We start from the raw sequence: 7,584 nt of genomic DNA on the forward strand, positions 1-7,584 counted from the left end.
TCTTCAATCACATAGAATTTTGTTTCCTGAATGGTCCCGACGGTGTTCACCGGTAGGGTTATCTACCCTTTAGTAGTTTCTCATACCATGTTAAATTCGTTCAATACCCGGACTGCTGGCACTATTTGGTCTTATAGACCCAACTGCTCTACGACCCTCGATCTAATAATGTTAGTCGAGCTATCTGGATCAATCAACACATGTTTAACTCGAGATTTTTTTATAATTACAGATATTACCAGTGCATCATTATGTGGTTGTACGATACCTTCGGCGTCCTCATCTGTAGCGCTTTGGGAATATATATATATATATACACTATTTTGCACCAACGACAATTGAAAAAATAATTATTAGTCATGTTAACACTTATATGCATTTTTTTGGGTTACATGGACGGAGTGTGAGAATTAAATTGAAAAAGAGAGATGGAACTCAAAAATATATACAAGTCAATATTGTGGTTGGCAACATGTAATAATACTGTAATCATCATATGAAGTAAATATATTATAATAATTATATTAGTCATTACATAATCAGATTGACCAACATATTTTGAATACAAATTAAGAAGGCTATGAGTAAAGGTGAAAATCACCTTAGAACTCCCAGGCAGTAAACACAAAGTGGGCCAAAGTTGGTCTTTATAAGTGTATTGCACTTATAATCACTTTTCTTTCATACTCCAAGTCAAATGAATTTAAGGAAGAGGGGAGGAGTATATGTCACTGACTACTAAAAAAAGGCGGATCCAATATTGGTCCTACGAAGAGCTATTTCCAGGCAATACTACTCATTCTAAATAGAAATATTTTAGAACTCTCTTTGAGTTCTTTCAACTGGTTCACGACCAAGCTCAATTCCTAGTATTTTAAGGTAAATTCCTACAACTATTAGTGTTAATCTAAGTTAGATAACACTTATACTAATGCCAAAATATATTGGGATTATCTAGATTCTAACAAGACCATCAAGAACTTCCACAAGAACTCAAGTCAGGGATTTGTTTGAAAGAGGTAATTTCCTTACCCCATCTCTGGATATAATCATGGATTGAGTATCTTGAAGGTGTTGTGAAGTGAAAATTACTACTTGTGTTGAGGATTTATGCAAAGTCTTAAAGTGGGTAATGTTCAGACTAGGGCTAAATTAGGGAAGAAGATGAATAGTGAAATTTAAGGGAAATTTTGAGTTGAATAATTATTCCACCAATTTCAATAGCTTAATTAGCGCCATAAAACGAATTATTGGACATGGCTTATCGATTAAACGAAGGAATGAAATTTTGGGTGGCTTCTAGCTAGCTTTGGCTACTAAATGGATTATGTTGGATTCTTGTGAGTATGAATTGATGTCAAATAGTGATAGATTGAATGCGTTTGGGACGTCGTTAAGTACGTGGAGATTACGTTAGAATTTTAGAGGCTAACTTGAGGTATGCTGAGCCTTAAGCTATATTGTGTATTTTTTTAAGACTTTATGTCTTGATAGAATAAAATGCATAAGCTTCACCTGTACGTGTGGGACAAGCTTGCATGACTTGCTCCGTGACTCAAGTAATAAAAAACTTGGCATAAAATTTCTAAGAGTTGGAAATACTAACAAGTTTGGTATAATTTTTTTTATGGACTGAATAACTTGTCTTTAGTGCATTGCGACATTCGGATATTTTCTTTATTTTATTATCGACATAAATTCATGGCTCACTTTAGGATGATGGGACAGAATTCTCCTTCTCGATTTTTATTGATGTAACAAATAGAAACACTTGAATTAATGATCGAAAGTTTGGTTACCGAGTCATGGGTGACAATAAATTAATTGATTATTATATACTTAAAACATAGACGGAAGGGCTATGTATCCTTTGATTGGGTCATTGAAACATAGACATAAGGCCTAAGTAATCTATTGTCGTATACCTGAAAAGACAGACGGAAGGGCTATGTACTATATTATTATACACATGAAACACAGACATAAGGATTGCGTACTATACCAACGATATTCTGAAACATAGGTGGAAAGATTATGTACCATTCAGTTACTCGGTAAAAGTTAATGGTTCTATTTATACCTTGAAAGATTTATGCTTACACTTGATATCTTTGATAAGTTTAATTATTTAAATTGATTAATCTCTCTTATGCATTTAATATTTTTATTGCGCATCTCTTGCCCCACCATGAGTGATTGGTTATGATGCATATCTGAGTATTTCAATACTCAGGCATCCTTTATTTAATTGATGTCAGCTTTGGCAGACGGTTGAGTGCAGGGCGGTCAGCGTACAAGGTAGAGTTCTTGCATCTTCTTTTTTTTTTGGTGAGCCCACATTTGTACTCGTGGGACTACTCCATTTCAGTTGTATATTTTGGTATAGTGCGAGCTATCCTCGTAGCTTTATTATCTCATCCGTAGCGTCATAAAGGCTCCATAGATGACTTGTATTATTTTTGGGTTATGGGTACTTATGAGATCTTACGAATGATGTTTTATTTCATATCTTGATTTATGGTTGGCCGCCCAATTATTCATACGATATCCATTTCACTTCCTCATTTAATTTTGATATTAATTAAATAAATTATTGCATGTGGGCACAATATGTGTGATTTATTATGTCATTTAGGTTCGCTCAGTCTAGGTGGTAGGTACCGGGTGCCGGCCACGTCTCATCTCATTTTGGGGCGTGACATCATCATTAAACTAAATTTATCACGACCCAAACCAATGGGCTGCGACAGGCACCCGGTACCTTACTCAACCGAGTACCAACAGAACGTATCTTTTCGTATCATTCAATCATAGGAAAATGAGACGGAAAAGTTGCCGTGAGATAACTAGAATAAAATATGTATTACCAACTTATACATAATACATACGGGCCTATAAGACCAAAATAACTACTTGTATACTGAACATAGGCAGACAAGGCCATACAATCTTTTACGTACATGGCATCTGTCTACAAGCCTCTAAGAATATATAATTTTCATAAAGATTGGGACAGAGTCCCGCCATACCAAATAATACACGTCTAAATCATACTAACCAAACAAGAAACTCCGAAGCAAATGGAACGCACCAACATCTTCCGCTGAGCTGATAGCCTACTTAGAGTGCTCTCGACCTGTCTATCGGGACCTGCGGTATAAAATACAGCGTCCCCTGGCAAAAGGGACGTCAGTACAAATAATGTACCGATTATGTAAGGAATGAAAATCAGTAAATAATAGACATGAGAGAAATATGGAGTAAAAGACTTAACATGTACGTCTGCATAGCTCTGTGAATCATTTCATTTTTATAAAGTCATGCATATGCGTATAAAAGCCATACCATACATAGGTATATGTGTTCATAACATCATCAAGCCTCTGAGGGTATCACATCGTATCATTTTGGCCACTGTGGGCAAATCATCAACGTATACCAGCTGATCAAGTGGTGATGCATATATAACGCCATTACCCTTTCCCGTATCCCATATACATATAATATACGCGTATATAACACCATCTGGTCATGGGTCAATGTACATGTATAAATGTACGAAATGTATAAGAAATACATTAATAAGATTTTCTCGGAATGTCATAAAAATAATATGCTTGTAGGATATATTTTATCAAATACATATTTTTCTGAGACCCATGAACAGAAAATATAATAATAATTCACATGGGGAATCAAGAATATAGACAACCCTAGTATTTCTATGAATAGAGTCATTTATGAAAATTATGCATTTGCTCGTTTCGTTCGTGTCGTATAGATCATGCCAAAAGTAAAGAAGGGATAGCTTTACCATACCTTAGCCAATTCTCTTGACAATTCTTCCAACACATATCAATTTCGCCAACACGTAACGGCGGATCGAAGTAGGAGAAAATACGTATGATGTTCTTGAGAAGGATTGTATCGTGCTCTCTTAGAATTGCAAATCTCGTTGCTATTACGCAGTGTAACTTTTTTTGAAAATTTTGCACAAAATCCGTCACTTTCCTTAGTTTTAATTCACGTTTCTTGTTAATTAGAAGTCTTAGAGATTCTTGGAATTTTAAGCTTCATCCGTAAGCTTTGTTTTGGCAAACTTATGTAATTTCCTCTTACTTTATGCATAATAATCCTTGTAGGCCACCAATTCTCCTACACATGCCACATAGCACATAAGTGAATAGTCATCCTTTGGGCTCTTTATGGCTTCCACATAATGTTTAATAATTATCCAATATCATTATTAATTATCAATTTTCTTAATTTACTTGGAAATTCCCCACTAATCCAATAATTAACTAATTATCCACATAATTAAGAATTACTTCAAATTACTTAAAATACTACTCACTTTAACACACACACCTTACTATCATGGTCACGTGATACCTTATATGGCACTAGTTCATAAATACTAGGTATTTTAGCTCGGGCTGTATTTTATCCCAACATGTCAAACTTCGACGAAATTCATTTTCTTCGATTCACTTACCCTCTCACCTTCACGAATTAACTTATTACTTATTTGAAATAGCGTAATACTTATAATCCTAAAATAAATCTCATTCCCGAATTTACGTCAATTAACTTACGATGAAACATCGACGTACGCAAATGCAGGACGTAACATCTCATTTCCGAGCTTTCATTTATTTATTTATGGCGTACTCTCACTTACAAAAGTATGGGGTGTAACATCATTCTCCCCTTTGAAACTTTCGTCCTCGAATATTGACTGATGCACTTATCATTATTATAACTTATAGCTCTTGTGAATACCTTAATACTCTCCTTGCCATTTAGGTAGTTATTCTATGAATAAATCCAAAGTCCAGGGTATTCCCAACTGTATGTCTCTTTCTCATACCATGGCCTGTGGTCGGAATTCTTCAGATCTTGTAATTCTTGCTACCTTCTATCACGCAGCCTGTACGACTCTGACCTTGTAAGTGCACCTATGTGACTCTTCTCTCCTTTTTCCCTCCAGTTTTTAGCCAATCTCTAGGCTTCACTTTGTAAACATATACAGAGCTTGACAAGTTTTCCCCTGGACATCAATAGGCATACTTGAAGTTCTTTGATCGGTACTTTGTTGAACTTGCGAATATTGCTATACCTTATTTCACAGATCCATTATCCATCTGTATGACTTTACTGCCATAACTCTTACTTTAATTTATCGTTACTGAGGTCTGCTACCAAATTCTAGCTTACTCTTGTTGCTTATTCCATATGTATAAATCTAGGTCTTTTAATGTTTTCTCATTTCTATTCATCTTAAGACTGACGACCTAATTCTCATCTCATACTTTATGACTTCTGTCCATCAATTGTTGATTCACCTCAATATTGATCTACAATATACCACCGATAACTTGAAACTTCTTACGTAATACCTTGCCACTAGGTCTACGTTGCATCAAGGAATATTTGAAGTGGTTTTCCTTATCCACTTAGCCGCTATACTGTACTTCAATAAGCGTATTTTATAGCATCCCAATGTAATTCATTTATACGGGTATTTTAATCCTGTATAATTCATAAAATCCTCTTCAAATCATTACTCAATTTAAGGCCCAAACGTCATCCTTTATCTATCATAATTACATCCTCATTGTATGTTAGGGCAGCATTCCATATCTTCTAAATGCTACTGGTCTTAGACTCCTTTGAGTTCAATCAGGCTATATTGAGCTTTCTATAACTTAGAGAAACCATCAGCTCTCTTATTTCATAGGCTTAATCCCGAGGACTTATCCATTCTCGTCACCTTCTCACTCTCCCTTTTTATTCCTTACTCCTGTCTTCCTAAAACCTTGTCGCTTTACCATACTTTAGCTTGCGACTTACACATATCTATTTATACTACTCGCAACCTTCCTTCAACTTGCTTGCATCATAGATTTCCTTGTGTATTCTGGGACATCAAGCGAAACATCACATCGTCTCTAACCCTTTGTTACTCTCTTAATCAGGCTTTTCGATACCTAGAAACCATAGGCTGGAAGATATGCCACTAACGTTGCTGCTATCCTTCCTGGATACTGAATCTCAGCGCTTCTAGCCTTCTATCCAAAGTATGGACTATTCACAACCTTCTGCATTTGAGTATCTCGTACGCTGTTCACCTTTACCTTACTTACTGTAAAATATCGCATCACATCTTCTATCTCTTTCGTGACCTCCCTTCCACATAGGTATAATTCACATTCACAATTCGAAGCTCTATTATAATACTTGCACCTCTTGTGCATACACAATCCGGTGGTAGCTTAATACTGACTTCTTATAAGGCTGGTACTCTTCTAACTGGCTTTATCGTAAAGCCGTTTTTTTGATATGGTTGTTGTACTATATTTCTTGTACCTCTAATATTAAAGTAAGTCTGCAATGTTCTTGATCACGATTTCTATAGTTTTCTGGGTCTAATAATCAGACTCCTAATTTACATGGTTAATGTAACTCTTTAGTTTCCTCTTCCTTCTGATCAACCTTTATATAGGCTTAATCTATCTTTCGATGTACGGCTCCTGGTATTAGTTATTACTTTAGCCTTTCATGTGCTCTATGGAATATCTATGACACAATCTTCTAACAATTCAATCCTTTGTCTATGCCCTGGGCTCAATTCTTTCTTTTACTTATACCGTAGTCTTCTACGGCTGTATGATTGTCATATATATGCTGCATGGATAATACTCTAAAATCTTACGTGCATTCATAACATAACTCACTCTGGATCACTAATCGAATAATTCCTTTCGTTCCTTCTCCACTTTCTTTAAATGTAAGCAATTACTTTTCCTGGTCGTTTTTCCACTTGTTGCATGTATATTTGGCTTATCTTAGTTCCCACGCATGCCGAAATTTTCGTGCAACTCATATGATTTTGAATATTACTTTTGATTTTTCTTCCCGTTCCTTAGCCACAGTAGGTACCACTTCCTTATGGAGAGCATACAATGTTGTTGTGAGACTGTTGTTACAAGACCATATCCTCCTTAGGTTACTGAGCTTAGGTTGAAGCCTTCTTCCTTACTTCCTCAGCTAGTCTTTTATTGTAGTATTTAGGGAGGATCCTCTGATTCTTGTAAAGTTGTGAGCTTATCACATCGTATACCTGATGGAATTTTTGATGTCCTTCCTCGCCTATAATTACCAGTAGTTACTTACCTCCATGCCCTTGTGCTTCTAGGGTTGCTTATGAACTAATATTTTGACTGTCTTCCCAGCGGGATGCTCTTTTATTTCCGTAACACTCATATGGTACCTTTACTACTCCAACTCCTATCTGAATATTTCTCAAGGATCACGATGTCGTATCTGAGAGACTGAATTCCCCATATTGGGGTTCACTATGTTCATCTTGCACAATCTATTGATTTGTCTGTATCCTCTTGCTTAGCCATAACTAGGCTCTTCCTGGATCAACTACTAACTACTCGTTAGCCCATTCTCATATTAATATTCCACGTAATCTTTCTTTGGGTTATTTCTTTTGCATTAACTTACGTCTCGCACTGGCTCCTTATTTATTAATAACATCTCGGGCAGGGACCCTTACTTCTTTTCCTTGACGTC

General features: G+C 35.9%; 1 long non-coding RNA gene across 2 annotated transcripts; it reads left to right on the top strand.

Moving 5' to 3' along the window:
* Positions 1 to 585: 585 nt before the first annotated feature.
* LOC104107178 (uncharacterized) lies at positions 586 to 2,506 on the top strand. Of its 2 annotated transcripts, XR_688734.4 has the most exons (3): positions 586 to 879; positions 959 to 1,019; positions 2,259 to 2,506. It is a non-coding gene; the product is annotated as an uncharacterized lncRNA (long non-coding RNA). The 2 variants fall into 2 exon arrangements; XR_011412286.1 differs by having other exon boundaries at positions 959 to 2,506.
* The last annotated feature ends 5,078 nt before the right edge of the window (positions 2,507 to 7,584 follow it).

The sequence above is a fragment of the Nicotiana tomentosiformis genome, chromosome 11 (genome assembly GCF_000390325.3).
Source record: "Nicotiana tomentosiformis chromosome 11, ASM39032v3, whole genome shotgun sequence".
NCBI classification, from domain to species: Eukaryota; Viridiplantae; Streptophyta; class Magnoliopsida; order Solanales; family Solanaceae; genus Nicotiana; species Nicotiana tomentosiformis.